Raw genomic sequence first — 16,965 nt, 5'->3', positions numbered from 1 at the left:
AATCAATGTATTTTCATGGATGCCTCAAGAAACTCAAGTTGCAGAGTGAACTGTCCTTGGCAAACGGAAGACACAGACAGATCTGCTTACTGCTGGAGAAGCTGCTGGAACCATAAACGGGAACACGTAGAAGATGACTTTGATGAATTGCTGTCGGCGGAGTGTGGAGTGTCCTAAGAGTGACAAATACCTGGGGCATGTTGTCTTCATGGGCCCCCCATGCCTTCGTGAGTCTTGCCTCCGGACACCCCGCAGGGCTTTCACGGTGAGGAGTTGAGAAAGAACCGCAGGGCTGTGGTAGAGGCCCAAGACACACAGAAGTAGTGAAGTACAATGTGAGTATTCTCCATAAAAAGACCTCCTCTCATGGAGTAAATATTTACTGAGAGCCTTATCCCACCTGAAGAGGAACATTTCTGTCATTCTGGCCTGTTTAGCAAGGCTCTCTTGCCCAGGAGTGGGGAGGGATGGCAAGGTACATTCATGAAGGTCATGTTTCATGGACAGAGGTCCAATAAAGGACTGAGAATGAAGGATAAAATTATAGAATTGCCCCTGCCCTATTCCCTGCCCCCACCACATCAACAGGGCTCCAGTGTAATAACTATGGTCCACAGTTAAAAGTTGTAAGATTTAAACTCTCCCTAAGGAGAGAATCCTGAAGTCCTTCTCTATTGAGAAGATGAAAACAAGGACACCAGAGGAATTTGAAGTCTCTGGTACCTGCAGAGACAGTAGATATTAAACACAGCCCAATCCCTGGCACCATTAATACAAAGCCTCACCTTAAATGCCCATTTGCCTCAGTTTTCTTCTAATGCAGAATGTCCAAATTTCAACAAAAACTACAAAGGTCAAAATAAGGCAAGAAAAAAACCACAATCTGAAAAGACAAAGAATGAATAGACAAACACCAGATAAGAACAATGGACAACTTGCAAAAGGATAATATATGTGTAATTGGGCTACTGGAAGAAGAGGGAGGAAGGGACGGGACAGAAGAAATATTTGAAATAAGAATGGAGAGAATTTTTCAAAATTCATGAAGGACAGCAAAATACAGATTGATTAAGTTCAGTGAACACCAAATAAAATAAATATCAAAAAGTCTAAAACAAGGCATATCATTTGAACTCTAGAATACCAAAGACAAAGATGAAATCTTGAGAAAAAAATATAGAGGGGGGAAAAGCACCTTCTCTTTAGAACTACACTGATCCGATTTAAAACAGACCTCTCATCAGAAACCACACAAGCAAGAACAAAGTAGAAGGGAAATATTTAAAGCTTTGAAAGAAAAAAGCTACCTACCTAGAATTCTGCATTCAGAAATTTTTTTTCAAAGATGAAGAAGAAATACTTTTCTCAAACAAATGAAAATGGAAGGAACTCATTACCAAGAGATTAGTCTTGCAAGTAATTTTAAAAGAAGTTTTTCAGGCATAAGAAAAATGGTAGAGGTCAGGATTGGGAGTTGCATAAAGGAAGAGCATCAGAGAAGGAATAAAGAAAGCTAAAATAAAATCTTTTATTTTATTATTTTTAAAGTATCTAAAAAATAACTGTTGAAAGTAATAATAGTCACAATGTATGGGTGATTATAGTATATGGAAAACTGAAATAAATGACTCTGAATCATAAGAAATGGGAAAGGGAATTGAGAATACTCAATTATGGTGTACTGTACTACATGTGAAGCAAATAGTATTATATGCTCATGGACTTCGATGAGGTAGAAGTGTTATTGCAAACTCTATTAGCAAACTCTATTTCTAATAAATATACTGAGAGAAGAGATAAAATTGAATCACAGAAAATGCTGTTGAAACCAGAGGAGCTAGACATATAGGGGAAAAAACAGAAACAGAAAATGCAGTGAGTAGAAAACAGACACAAACGTATATGTGAACTTAACTTTATCATTAATTACTTTAATTGTGAATGGTCTAAATACACCAACGAAAAGACAGAGTTTGTCATTCAATGTTAGTGAGATGGCAATTCTTCCCACCTGGCTCTACAGAGTCATCTCAATCCCAGTCAAAATTCCAGCACAGTATTTTGTAGCAAATTTACTTTTGACAAACAAGCAAAGGCAAATCAAAAGAGAAAGGATGGTCTTTTCAACAAAAGGTGCTGAGAATATTGGATATCCATAATGACAAAATGAACACAGGCCAAGACCTTACGTCTTTCATCAAAAGTAATTCAAAGTGGATCATGACCTAAATGTAAAATGCTAACCTATAAAACTTCTAGAAGAAAACACAGGAGAAAACCAACAAGACCTTGGGTCTTGGATACGACAACCCAGTACATGATCATTGAAAGAAAACATTGATAAATTGGACTTCATTAAAATTAAAAACTGCTCTTTGAAAGGCTTTATTAAGGGAATAGAGGGCAAAGTCAGACTGGGAGAAAATATTTGTGAAGCATATATCTGATAAAAGAATTGTATGCAAAATACTCAAAGAATCCTTAAAAGTCAACAATAATTTATAAAACAACAACACAAAATGGACAAAAATATCTGGACATATCCTTCACCAACGGAAGTGGAACATAACCCCCCCCCATTGTTAAGTATGGGCTATGCATGGTGACTTCTGTTGGAAGGTTAGCATATGGCACAAGGGGTCAAAGCGGAACTTTGCAGTGGAGAAACCTGACGAACGCTACCTCATCCACGTGGTCAAGGTCAACACCGATAGTAACAGGGTGTGCCCTTGATATAATGTGATGAGAAGGGCACTTTTCCTCGGTGGTCTTGCTCTCCAAAACTCGTAACGCTAGTCTAAGCATGAGAAAAACATCAGACAAATCCAAATTGAGAGACAGTTTGTGGAATACATGACCCACAGTCCTCACAACTATCAAGGTTATCAAAAATAAGAGTCTGAGAAAATGTCATAGCCAAGAGGGACCTAAGGGGACATGACAACTAAATATCATGAGGTGTCCTGAATGGGATCCTGGAAAAGAAAAAGGACAGTAGGTAAAATCCAAGGAAATCTGAATTAATACGGCCTTTGCTAATAACAATGGATCACTATTGGTTCATCAATTGTGACTAATGTACCACATAAATGTAAAAATGTTAATAATAGAAACTGGATTCAGGGTATATGGAAATCCTTTGCATCATCTTTCCAATTTTTCTGTAAATGTAAAACTGCTCCAAAAATTTTAAATTGCTGAAAAAAAAAAAAGAAAGAAAAAGCAGAAGAATCAGAGTGGCTTTGAAGTTGGGAGTTTATTAGGGTGAAATTTACCATAGTGCTAATTCCATAGGATTAACTTCATGGTGTGCCTACCACTGGGAAATTTCCAGTTGTCACGATGGTTCAGGGCCTGGCATTCTTGTTGAGAAGTGGGAACATTAAGAGTCTAAGCAACCAAACCTGTGGGTAAGATCAAGCCTTTTGAGGCCCATCTTAAACAAGTCTTCCTGGAAACACCTATCTTTTTGAAATATCTCACAATTAATATTATGGCCCTTGTTTTCTCAGAAATCTCTGCATGGAATCCTTGAAGTTTGGCTGGTGTCTCTCAGTTGTTCTGAGAAAGGTATGGGGAGAGTCATGACTGGAAAATAATGGTCTCAGCCGACCTTGCCCAGCTCCCTGTACATCCCAGTCCAAGAAGAAACCTCCCCTGATCCTTCTGTTTGGAATCAGTTCCAGCCAACCTCAACTCCTCAGTCAAGTTCTGGGTTCCTTGTCATGTTTTTCCCAGTTCTCTACCCTCTAAGGCTCTTGCTAAAATATTCCAGCAAGGTAATTATATTAGTTTTCTGAATCTGTCGTAATAAATTGCCACACTCTTGGTGGCTTAAAACAGCAGGGATGTCGTCTCTCACAGTGGTGGAGCTAGGGGTCTGAAATGAAGGTGTTGGCAGTGCCACCTTCCACAGAAAGCTCTGGCTTCTGGGGGCTCTGGGTAGTCCTTGATTTGTGGCTGCACAAATCTCACTTTTGTCTTCATATTGCCTTCTTCTTCTGTGCCTATGACCTCTCCTTCCCTATCTCTTGTAAGGACACTTGTCATTAGATTTAGAGCCTGCCTTAATGCCAGATTAATCTCATTCTGAGATCCTTACCTTAATTATATCTGCAAAAACCTTTATTCCAAATAAGGCACATTCTGGAGTTCTGGGTGGACATATTTTTTGGGTGAACACCATTCAGCCCTCTAGTTCTGTCTCTGACCTAGTGTCTAAAGGTTGTGCCTGGTGAAGACCAATACATTCTTTCCTGTATGTTAAATGTTCTAAAAGAATTGTATTTTTACCTGCTGTAAGGTTGTATAGGTTAACTACATATCAACTTGCATTGCTTTTGTTTGAATTACTTCAATTAATTTTGGTACCACTTGTCCAGAAGCCTTCAGAGGTCTTTTTTTTTTTTTTAATCAGAAGGTGAGTTATTTAGGAAATAATTCATTTGGGAAAAAACCCAAAACCTTTATAAATATGCAGGTCCAGCAGTAAATAATAAAAAGGGCCCTTTCTAAAGGTAATAAGCTTGAGATCCTAATCTGATAAGCATGCTATCTATATCACATGACCAGAATTTAATGTCTAACTATTTATAAGCATGCTATCTCTAGTATACTTTTCTGATAAGCATTAACTAACGTATTCTTCTTATAAGCATGCTATCGATATTATATTCTTCTGGTAATTCTTCTGATAAACATGCTGTATTATACTGCCAACACTTTGTATCTCTTTTTTTTTAATGTTTTATTTTATTTTTGAGAGAGAGAGAGAGAGAGAGAGAGAGAGAGAGGGAGAGAGAGAGTGTGTGAGCAGGGGAGGGTCAGAGAGAGAGGGAGTCACAGAATTGGAAGCAGGCTCCAGGCTCCTAGCTGTCAGCACAGAGCCCGACGCAGGGCTTGAACCCGCGAACCGTGAGATCATGACCTGAGCCGAAGTTGGACCCTCAACCTACTAAGCTTCCAGGCGCCCTGTCTCTAATTGTTTTGATCAATATAAAAAAAGAGAAGGGAATTCTCCCTAAAATAAAACCAGTCAACTCACACAACTGAAGCTGCTTCATCTTAACTGCATGGGAAAATGCTTGTTTAATCAGCACTTCTTATGAGTGTTGTTCTAACAGAGAGGAAGCTATCAGTTGTGTGCACGCCAGTCTACACCAACCTCATTTTGAATAGTTCCTGATCTTTACCTCCTCAAAAGCCAATAAACTCATCTGAAATGAAAAAAAAAAAAAAAAAGGGTAGGAGTTTCTGGATAATCGAGAGAAGTAGTTTTCTCCGAAGTTTGGGATAACTCTCTGCCAGTGGGAGTTCATGGCAACAGGCATCACTGATTAGGACTTAATTAGCGTGAAGAGTGAGGTAGACCCTGAAGAATGACTATCCTCTCTGGATAGAGGAGTAAGTCATACTGAGGGTAACCAAGGGAAATTCTTTAGGTGAAGGGAAAAAAAGGCAATACGTTGTGAATGACACTAGAAACCAGGGTATTAGGTATCATCAGTAAGTCATAGCTGTCATCAAAAGCATTTGCTGACGACTGAGGGATTAGACCACCTGCCCAAAACAAAATGGAACAAAAATGGATATCTGGTAAGAAAGAGAACTTGAGGTATTCAGTCCTAAAACACTGATGGCATTTGAGAGATAGTGGTTTGAACGGCTGGTGTGTAAAGAAATTAAAAAGTGACCTGTTACACCCTCCTACACTGTTGGTGGGAATGTAAACTGGGGCAGCCGCTCTGGAAAACAGTGTGGAGGTTCCGCAAAAAAACTATCAATAGAACTCCCCTTATGACCCAGCAATAGCACTGCTGGGGATTTACCCAGGGGATACAGAAGTGCTGATGCATAGGGGCACATGTGCCCCAATGTTCATAGCGGCACTTTCTACAATAGCCAAATCATGGAAAGAGCCGAAATGTCCATCACCTGATGAATGGATCAAGAAGATGTGGCATATATACACAATGGAGTACTACATGGCAATGAGAAAGAATGACATCTGGCCATTTGTAGGAGAGAGGATGGACCTTGAGGGTGTCATGCTAAGCGAAATAAGTCAGGCAGAGGACAGAAACCATATGTTTGCACTCATAGGTCTAACAGGAGAGACCTGGCAGGGGACCATGGGGAGAGGAAGGAGGAAAGAGAGTGGGGGAGAGTGAGGGACACAGATCATGGGAGACTATTGAATACTGAAAATGAACCATGGACTGAAGGGGGAGGGGGAGGGAGGGAGGGGGTGATGGTCATGGTGGGGTGCACTTGTGGGGAGAAGCACTGGGTGTTATATGGAAACCAATTTGACAATAAACTATTAAAAAATTAAAAATTAAAATTAAAAAAAAGTGACCTGTTAGCCCAGAGTCACAGAGAAGTCACTACAGAGGTAGCATGTGAACCCACAGCTGTGAGTACAGCACCCCCTCCACCGTCCATTCTGTTTCTACATCCTGCGGGTCTGCTTTTGTCTTTCTCAAAAGGACAACCAATTGGAGGGGCACATGGATTAAGGCTTACAAACTCTCCCTCCTACTAATGGTCACTGGTCCTCCCCAAACCGCTGGTACCACAGGAAAGGTAATCTCAGGATGTACTAAATGTGTGATGGTTGTCAAATGTTCGCTAATTCTTCCGCATACATGGTTATCCCAGATGTCAGGGGCAGTCTGTCCTTTGACATGCACACATAATTGCTTAAAATCGATTCAAGCCTGCCATTCTGCGTCTGATGGGAAGTCCAATTTCTGCAAATTCACCAGGACTCTTATTTTTAGGCTTGCTCTTAATTCTAATTTCTTGATTCCATTTCTGCCTTGCCCTTCCTTCCTATAGCGCCTGTCTTTTCTTGATCCCGTACCAACACAGAAAAGGAATCCAGCCCATTTCTCTAATTTGCCACAAACTCACAGTCTGCCAGATACTTGTTCCTATAGCAGAAGAAGAACTAACAGAAGGAGAGGATGGAGAACGACTCCATTATATATAGCACCACACGGCAGACTGTGTCAGTGTTAATATCTGATCATTCTTCTTCAAATTCCTCACAAACCCCACTCCTTGTCACTGCACACCTGTACATTGTTTTATGGGTCACTGGCTATGTCATCTTGCTCACCCTTTCTCCACTTTCGCCTCCATTCTCTTCTGTTTCCAGAGAGCCACCCAAATTCAGGGCATTTCTTATGCCCAGCAGCTTTAAATCTCTTTGCTCATGTGTCCCTCAGCAAGCAATCTCCTGGGTGTCCAAGAGAAGAGAAAGTGGGAGCTCAACATTGGGATCCAAAAGGTCTAAAAAGGCAACTTGTTATTGAAAAGACACTGTGCTCCATAGAGAAGGGAAAAGTTGATGTATGTCACACCTGAAATTCTGAGGAAAGCGTCTGAGGTGAGATCCTAGAACCCGGATTTTACCTGTCAAGTGAAACAGAAGGCCAGAACTTGATCTCGGTTCTGTGAATAGGCATCTAACTAGGGGAGGGTTCAGGCTCTGAGTCCATGAAAATGAGTGTTTATTTTCTGTGCAAATGAGGGAGAAGCTTAAGTTTCATTAGCTTCACAGTAAATCTCCCCTTGAGCCTAAACAGAACCTTAATGCCATGAGCTTTTCCCTGTTTGTCTAGAGCCCGGTCAGGTCTATAAACATAACCATCATAGAAATCAGACTTCCCCCATGCTGGCCTGACATAAGGCACCCAGGTGCCCCAGTATAGAAAACCACTGTGTGTGTAACCTCGACATTCATGAATTAAAACTAAAAACTAACGACTGACATATTTTTTGAGCATTGCTGTGTGAGTACGTATGACAATTCTCAACCTTTTCCTATCATCGGACAGCCAAAGGAGAAAAATTAATTAATTAAGACAAGTTAAATGTATCTCTCCCTAATATGGTACATTGAGTACTAAAAAATATGATTTTGTTGGGTAGGGCTGAGCTAGGGAAAGCCACAGGTCACTTAAATATCTAAAAACTTTTTGTCCATATAATCAATTTTTGCCCCCTTGAGGGAGGGGTTATCCCTACTTAGAATGTATGATATAAGAGAATATCCTTGCTTTTAGGACATACACACTAAAGTATTTAGGGGTAAAGGAGCATCATGTCTGCAACTAATTCTCAGCAGTTCAAAAAAAGAAGTAGATAAAAAATATACTCCTATATCCATGCACACATTCATGTGCATGTGTGTGTGTACAGAAGAGCTAGAAAGCAAAAGTGGTAAAATATTAACACTTGGTAAATCCAAGTGAAGAGTATATGGGGCATAAGGACAAAAATGGAGACCAATGAAATAGACTAGAGAGCCCAATTGATTTTCAGTCAGGGTGCAAGGTCATTCGATGGGGAAGGGACACTGTTTTCAACACACGGTGCTGGGAAAACCAGGAATGCACATGCAAAAGAGTGAAGATGGACTCTTGCTATACACCATATGCAAAAATTAGTTCAAAATGAATTAAAGACCTGATGTAAAAGCTCAAACGATAAAAACTCTTAGAGGGGGTGCCTGGGTGGCTTAGTTGGTAAAATGTCTGACTCTGGATCTCAGGGTCATATGACTTGGATGTGGTGCTCAGAGCATCTAGACGGCACACGGGACTGAACCCAGTTAAGTCTTCTCTGTAAACTTTTCAGATTCTGGGGGGCAGGTGCCTGGAACTACTCATCTTGCTTCCTCCCTGGACAAGCCTCTCAGATGAGCTCGCTTGTTTGCTTGCTTTAGTAAAACCCACCTTCCAGTTTGGAGCAGGCTGCCTCTGCACACAGGAAACTGGTGTGTGAACCCACAAGACCATTTCTCCTTCTCTTGAACTAAAAGTAAGTGTTCCCGTCCAGCAGCCACACCAACGCTCCTTTCTCTGGTCCTGGTGCTCAGAAAACCACTTCTCCCCTCTTCCCACCACCTCTTTCTGCTTCTGCCTTCACGTCTCTCTCCCCCATCGACAAGCAAACGAACAAGCGCAAAAAACCTCTAGTGTCTCCCTCTGTTTCTTAGCTTGGAAACTCCCACCCAGGACTGGGTACCCACCTGAACGTGCCTCCCTGCCCTGGGAGTCCTGAGGGCGGAGGGGACCCTCCGGAGTTGCAGGGTCGGGGCGGGTGCACACCACCTGCCTCTGACCCTCTCCTTCCAAGAACTGGGTCTTTTTGTTTTTAGCTTCTCTTTTTCTGTTTTCTCCTGAGTGCGGACAAGGAGGCAGGCTCTCTGTCTTCATGAAGGCACAGCCTCTGACATTTACTATCAGTGTCTCCAGGTCTCAGTTCAGTATGGGAATTCGGAGGACTGGTATCTTATCAGACAACTGACATCACTCACCATGGTGGAGGGAGGGGCTTTGAAAAGGAAGCCAGCGGGGAGGCCCTCCATTTCTTGGCCTTGTTCCTTTAAAGTGGAGCCCGGTGGAGACGTCTCAGGGGGAAATGAGGCGAGTAGGGCTCGTGGTTAGTGGAGCTCGGAAACGCCTGCTCTCGGCTCAGCCACTCTGTTTATCATTTTGCAGTGATGAGCTGGTGGTTTTGACCGTTATCCCATTTTACATGTGTTTTTTTTTCTTGCTTATACTCTTATTTCATTTGCATCCACAATAAGTCATTGGTGAAAGTTATGATTCATAAGGAACATTCATGTTGAAATAGCCCATGTTAGTGAGGAATATAAAAATGATCTCTCAGAATTCACCTGAAGATTCTTTTTTAAAAATATATACTTTATTGTCAAACTGGTTTCCATACAACACCCAGTGCTCATCCCAACAAGGGCCCTCCTCCATGCCCATCACCCATTTCCCCCACTACCCCCTACATCAACCCTCAGTTTGTTCTCAGTATTTAAGAGTCTCTTATGGTTTGCCTCCCTCCCTCTCTGTAACCGTAAGATTCTTTAAAAATAAAAGACAAGAACTGTGAAAAGTTTAAACTTACAAAAAAGTGGAGGAAAGTTATAAAATCAAGTGCCATGTATTTGCTATACCATATTTTCATAATTGTTTCTTATCTCTTTAACAAAAATTTTTTAGGTTTATTTATTTATTTTGAGAGAGAGAGAAACAGGGACAGAGAGAGTGTAAGCAGGGTAGGGGCAGAGTGAGAGAGGAGAGAGAGAGAGAGAGAGAGAGAGAGAGAGAGAGAGAGAGAGAGAGAGAGGAGAGAGAATCCCAACAGTGCAGAGCCCGAAGCCAGGCTCAAATTCACCAACCATGAGATCATGATCTGAGTCGAAATCAAGGGTTGAACACTTAACTGACTGAGCCACCCAGGCACCCCTTTCCTATCTCCTCTTTTAAGGTTATATCATTTATGGATATGATCAGGAACTCACCCATCCTTCCCTTCCTTCCCTTGTGTCTGTTATTCCTTTGTCTGTTTATACATGAGCACATATATCTGTATTTACAACTCTATGGTATTATTCTAAATATACATATGTATTCTATTTTCGAAATGTATCCATATTGATCACCAAAAAGATCCTAATCTAATAAATATTCTATAGAACATCAAGATGTCTTCAGCAATTAACTAAATCTTTAGAAAGTATTTGGAAACTAAGCATGATTAATATTTAAAAAAAAACAATGCATAGGGTTTTCTTGGGCTCTAAACCTCAGAAACATAGATTAAGACCATCAAAGGAATTTTTGTGTATTTGTGATGTAGCAAAAAGTAGTTAAATTTCAATCTTCATTTTAATGCATCTATTTTTATCCCTAAATGAAATGTGGTATACAAAATGTCATTATGAATCTGTCCATAAATCATAGTCTTTCTCACATAATTATTTTAAAGTTAGCTCAATAATATAGAGCACTTATTAAATGTGGACAAGTCAAATTTTTCTTTTTAGATATATATCTAACATATCTCTATATCTAACATATCTATATATGTATTAAAGACTTTAAGGGGCGCTTGGGTAGCTCAGTTGATTAAGCATCCAACTCCTGATTTCAGCTCAGGTCATGGCTTCACAGTTCAAGGGGATGGAGCCCTGCATCAGGCTCCAGGGTAAGTATGGAGCCTACTTAAGGTTCTCTCTCTCCCTCTCTCTCAGTTCCTCCCCCTCTCATGCTCTTGCTTCCTCTCTCTCTCTCCCAAAATAAATAAATAAACTTAAAAAAAAAGACTTTATAAAAGTAACTTACAATGTAACCTTTAGTTGGAATATATTGATCTAACATACCGTATTTTATAGAAAATATTTTTATATTAGGCAAAAATATATTGTGAAAAATTATTTTTAAAACTACTTAGGGAATTCTTGATGTTTTATAATACTATGGAGTTTTAGAATGAAAAGAGAGAGAGAGAGACATCATGATTGATTTAGACCAACCTAAAATTATACAAATAAGGCAATGATCTTAAAATGTACTAATTTCCATCATCCCATTTCTTTAAAAAAAAACTTTTAACATCTATTTATTTTTGAGAGACAGAGAGAGATAGATCATGAGCAGGGGGAGGGCAGAGAGAGAGGGAGACACAGAATCAGAAGCAGGTTCCAGGTTCCAAGCTGTCAGCAGAGCCCAGTACAGAGCCCAACATGGGGCTCGAACCCACAAAAGTGTGAGATCATGACCCGGGCTGAAGTCAGATGCTTAACCGACTGAGCCACCCAGGCGTCCCCACCATCATCCCATTTCTGACTCAGATAATATCATCATCTAAAAGATGCCGACTTGCTGTTAATCACCTAGTTGAGACTTAAGAAAAAATAAACCGCCTAAACCCCCAACCCACAGACTCACATACTAAATAAATGGTTATATTTTTCAGAAACAGAGTTTTGGGTGGTTTATTGCACGGCAAGGTGAATGGTCACAAGTAACCTCAGTGGCTTTTGTTGCTCACCATCAGGAGCCTAACTCAGGAGACTTCCCTTATTTCTTCTCACGAACCTGGACACACCCGGATCACTCCATTCGGTAAGCAGTTGTATGGCTCTTCTTACGAATTAATCACAGTGATAGATGCTGGAGAAGATGCTGTGGGGGAAACCACCAACCCAGATGTTCTTGGACTTTAAAGTCTTACTTACAATGCGTGACCAACAAGAAAGTGGGAACTGATACAGTAGCATACAAAACGTTTTGATTGGAGACAGAGAAACAAATAGTAGGATGCAATGCTTATAAATAGGTTGGCGAATCGTAGATTTAGGTCCACATAGCAAGCTTGTTCCCGGTACCAAATGCTATTCCACGTCCTCTTGAGATGGGCTCAGTTATCCATCCTCACAGATGCCTTCCGTGAGCTCCTCATTTGCCCAGCGGATGTCCTGATTCCAGCTGGAAGGCTTTATCCTAACACTCAACACCCAGGAGTGCCTTTATCAACCACTTGGCAACTTCATCAAGACCACGAGAACTGGATCTCCACTCTGCCACAGGCCACGGAGTCTCCATCTCACACTATTTGAAAGCCACAGCCCCTTGAACCACTGAATGTCCTTGGTCTACCGGTGACACCCCAGCCCTAAGCCTGGCAGGAGATGGTTCCTCCAGCAGCAGCTCAACGATGCTCCTCTTGCAGGACAAACAGTCCAGGGCCACAATTCCTCACACACTTCAGGAATAGAATGTCCCTTTAGGAGGATGGAGCTTCTCTTTCCTTGAAGGCATGAACAGGACAGCTCAGCAGGAAAGAGAACGGTCGAAAGAGAAAGGGAAGACTGTACACTTGGGAGAATTCAATGAAGTAAATACATTTATTTCTAATCCTATCCTGGTTCTGGTAATTAAGCCAATAAAAATGCTGCCCTCTTTTGCTGGAACAAAGGCTGTGCCTCTTAGCGAGCAACCCAAGAAGCCCCATGGGGGGCACTGCTCCTGAGACCCCAGGAGAGCATGGTGCGGACGCTTCCTGTGGGTGCCCTGCTCCTGGCTGCTCTCAGGAGGCGTGGCACAGTCAGGGAGGTACTGAGCCTTGTTGGGAAGACATGTCCCCACGTCCCCAGTGGGACAGGAGCACAGCACCTTGTGTGGTTGCTGCTCCTGCTGCTGTTCTAAGGAAGACACGAGTGAAGGATGACGTAGAGGATCCCCCCCCTCCGCTGCAGGCCACGCACCTCAAAACCTAGCAGCTGCAAACGCAAGCCCTTCCTGTCTCACACTTTCTATGGGTCAGAAATCAGGGAGGAGCTCCACCTCAGGTCTGACCAGGAGACCTGTGTCCACACTCGCCCGCGTGGCCATCGTCAGGGTCCCTTTTATTGGTTGGGGGGGATCCTCGCCACGTGGGCCTTTCTACAGAGCAGCTCACACATGGCACCTGTGTCCCAGCAGGGAGTGAGCCAGCGCAGAGGGAGAAGGCCCGAGTGCGGAAATCAGCCTTCCGCAATCTGATCTTGGAAACCACGCACCTCGGTTGGGCTGTATTCTCCTCAGAAGAAGTGAGTTAATCCACAATCAAGGAGAGGAGAGTTATTTTGGGACATATTTTAAAAACCACCACAGACGTTGGGGAGTAAGGGTGTGTCTGGCACAAGAAAGCCCCAGGATAGAGTGGGTGCTTACTGGTGGGAACACCATTACCTCTCACCTGAGGGGACAAAAAGGGATGGACAGCTTTTAGAAAAAGAAGTTTCTGCGGGTAGAGGTGTTCCCTCTCTGGTCCTTGTCAGTCCTTCAGTCCACAGTCTGGTCTCACCTTAGTGAGATCCATGAACCCTAGTCCTCAAGTCCCTTCACTTATGAAATGGGAATAAAAATTATATCAGTCTCGAAAGAGTTGGTTTGAAGGTTGGGGGAGATGGGTTAAAGCAAAATGTACTTCGTGATGAGTAAATGTCACAGAAAGTCGGTTTTATTAGCAAAAGCAAAGCTTTATATGTTCTAGCATGCTTTGTTTTTTCCTAGTAAATACAGCCTCATCTTCCCAAGTTCAAGACCCTCACCCTCTCTGTCATGTCACGACCAGTGATCAGACATCCCAAACCCCACTCCTGGGCCAACCATGTTATTTTGCCCCAGGTTCATACATTAACAAGGTCACGAAACACACACAGGGGTAATTAGAACACAGGGACTACTGCCATTTTCCTGACTCCTGCTGTTCAGACTGAAGGGCTGACCTGCTCTCTCCCTCTCCTCCCTCTCCCTGACCCCTCCTCCTGGTGCTCTCCCTCTCTCAATGTTAAAGTCTATAATCTCCCCCTAGCTCCTTCTCCCTAAATTCTCTGTTCCTATTCCTTGTCTAGGGTGAGCATTTTAAGAAACCTTTGTATCTAAGGAAACAAGAATGCATGCTGTTTTCCCATTTCCTACTATAAAGCAAAACTAACCCATTTCAGGACTTCAGAGAGCTTCTAGACCGTGCCTCCCTTGATTAAGTTAGCCATTATTCTCTAATCTATTTCCAGACCATAATATTTGTTAAATCTGCCTTCCTAAGCAAGAGAAAAATGGTTGATTTTGTGATGATTAAGCCCTCTTCTCTCAGCAGTCGTAAGTGGATGGAAGTCGATGATAAGTAATCCCAGGATCCTGACGTTGTGGCCACGGGGAACACACAGTGGGAAACTGGTCCTGGACCCAAGACCCGCACAAGCAGAGTGCACAAGAGGGGCCTGGGGGTGTGCACACAGTTCTTCTCAGACGTGCACGGGCTGCGAGCACGTGTCCAGCGCAGCCACGCTGTGTCCAGAAGAGCCGTTGCAACGCCCTCAGCTCACAGCCACAAGTGTCCCGTCCGGTGGGAGACGTCGCAGAGTGTGCTCCTGGCCTTATCAGTTACCCTGGGTGAGTCAGCAGGGCTTCCTGCGCGCCGCCTGCACACGGATGAGATGGGCAGCGAAGACGGAGGCGGGCTGATGCAGGGCATCTCCTACTTCCTCTTCTGGCAGACAGCTGTACCCGAACCTGTGCCTTCACACAGCATTTGCTTCTCTAGCGGCTGAGCTCGTGCACTGGCGGGCTCCCTGTAAACTCCGGCATGCCCTGCATCCTCTGTTCAGAGGCAGCCTCCAGGCCCCAGTGAAGGCGAATCTGACCAAACAGTTGTGCAGGAGGACCTTCTGGCCTCACTGGCCCTTCCCGCCTTCCCTCCCACAGCACCGGCCCCGGGGACAGGGAGCTGCTTCTCCTTGTCAACAAGCAGGCAAGCATATGCCATCCGCTGCAAATGCTGTGGGCTCTTGCACAAGTCACTTGCAAAAGCCCTGGTCCCCTTATGCCCCCCCCCCAATTCCACATCTGTGCCAGCGAGGAGTCTGCCCCAGAGGAGGAGGGCGGGTGTGAGAAGGGGGGTTCTGTGTCGGGACAGAGGCCAAGAGTATTCTGGAACAAGAGTAGGATTCCTTTGAGGGATGTTTTGATGCAAAACAATCCTTCATTGGGGAGATACGGGATATCAAGTGTTTTCCCGAGAGGAGACGTGAGCCTGGTGTTACTGCCCTGAATGGGCAGCACTGACTTCTAAAGATAATGGCTATGCTCTGGTGACTAAGCCCAAGGTGTGGGCTTCAGCTTCACTTTGTGTAGACATGATTTGTGTTGAGTAAGAATTAGTCACACATTCTCTTTGAAATTAAATGCATTGGTTTAATTTTTTTCTGGCTCTGTTATAATGGTACAAACTACATTTTATTTTTTATTAAAAAATATAAGTTTATTTGAGAGAGAGAGAGAGCGTAGAGGAGGGGCAGAGAGAGAGGGAGAGAGAGGATCCCAAGCAGGCTCCACGCTGTCAGCACAGAGCCCGATGTGGGGCTTGAACCGACGAACTGTGAGATTATGACCCGAGCTGAAATCGAGTTGGATGCTTAACCAACTGAGCCGCCCAGACACCCCTAAACTACATTTAAAAAAATAGACAAAGAATGGGTAGGCCTTTTGCACACATTCTTTATTGTTGCACATATTGCTTTGAGAAAATCACACCATAATTTTCTGCAGCGTCAAACTCTAGGAACTCAGGAGAGCACACTGTTTTCAATCAGGGCACCAATCTTACACTGCTCTGGACAGTCACGAAGGTCCTGGGTGTGGGGGGGTGTCCATGTGCAAAAATTCATCAGTCGACAAAAATGAGTTGACTGTTGGATACAGTGTTAGGGAACGGGGTGCTAAAGTGAGTGGGATCCCCAAAGAGAGGATCTGCAGTGGGGCTTTCTGAGAAGCAGGCCTGTGAGAGCGTTTCCCTGGAACCTAGGCTGGCCCAGATTGGTTCCAAAGTGTGTTGAGGGAACCCAGATAAGGCCAATGATAAGGCAGCTGCTGTGAGGAGGCAAGACTTTCACTCTTTCAGGTAATGCTCTAGAACACGAGGATTTCCCTTCTTGGCCCCCCCTACCATTAAGGATCCCCGAGCTGCTTATTGGACATACACCCTCAATCCATTCTCAGTGGGGACACTTGGAGTGTCCTTGAGCAGGAGAAGAATGGTATGCGGGAACTCGGGATGATGGTTATTATTTATATTATCCTTTTACAGACAGAAAGACATTTGGCAAGTTCTGCCACTTTTCCACACAAGACCAAACATCCCTAAAGCCTTATACCTTTCTTAAAAATCAATACAATTTCCCCCATCAGAAGGTCATAGTGGTAAGAACTGGGAGATGCCCAGGGTGTGCTCAGACAAGTGTTCACACTGAGGAAATAGGCACCCAACTGTTGACGGAAAATGAATTCAGCAACACAGAAGCAAAGAGGAGAAGGCAACACACATGTGTCTGCTCAGGCTTCACACTCACTAATTACCCAGATCCGAGACAACCAGAGTGAGCTGGGAGGTGGGGCTAATATATTTAACTCCCCAAATGGTCTTCAGAGATCCCCACGTTCGTAAATGCAGCATGCATGCACCACCCCACAGGTGCATCTCTAATGGTGGTGGAATGCAGTGGCCATAGGGTCAACTTCCTAACTCACATGTGGATACATGTGACTCACCAAGAAGACAGTTCTAGAGTGAGCTTCAAGAAAACTGGAAGGAATTTCATGGGTCTCCAAG

The sequence above is a fragment of the Suricata suricatta genome, chromosome 3, assembly GCF_006229205.1.
Source record: "Suricata suricatta isolate VVHF042 chromosome 3, meerkat_22Aug2017_6uvM2_HiC, whole genome shotgun sequence".
NCBI classification, from domain to species: Eukaryota; Metazoa; Chordata; class Mammalia; order Carnivora; family Herpestidae; genus Suricata; species Suricata suricatta.
The sequence above is the reverse complement of the archived record's forward strand: the minus strand, read 5'-3'. Positions refer to the sequence as shown.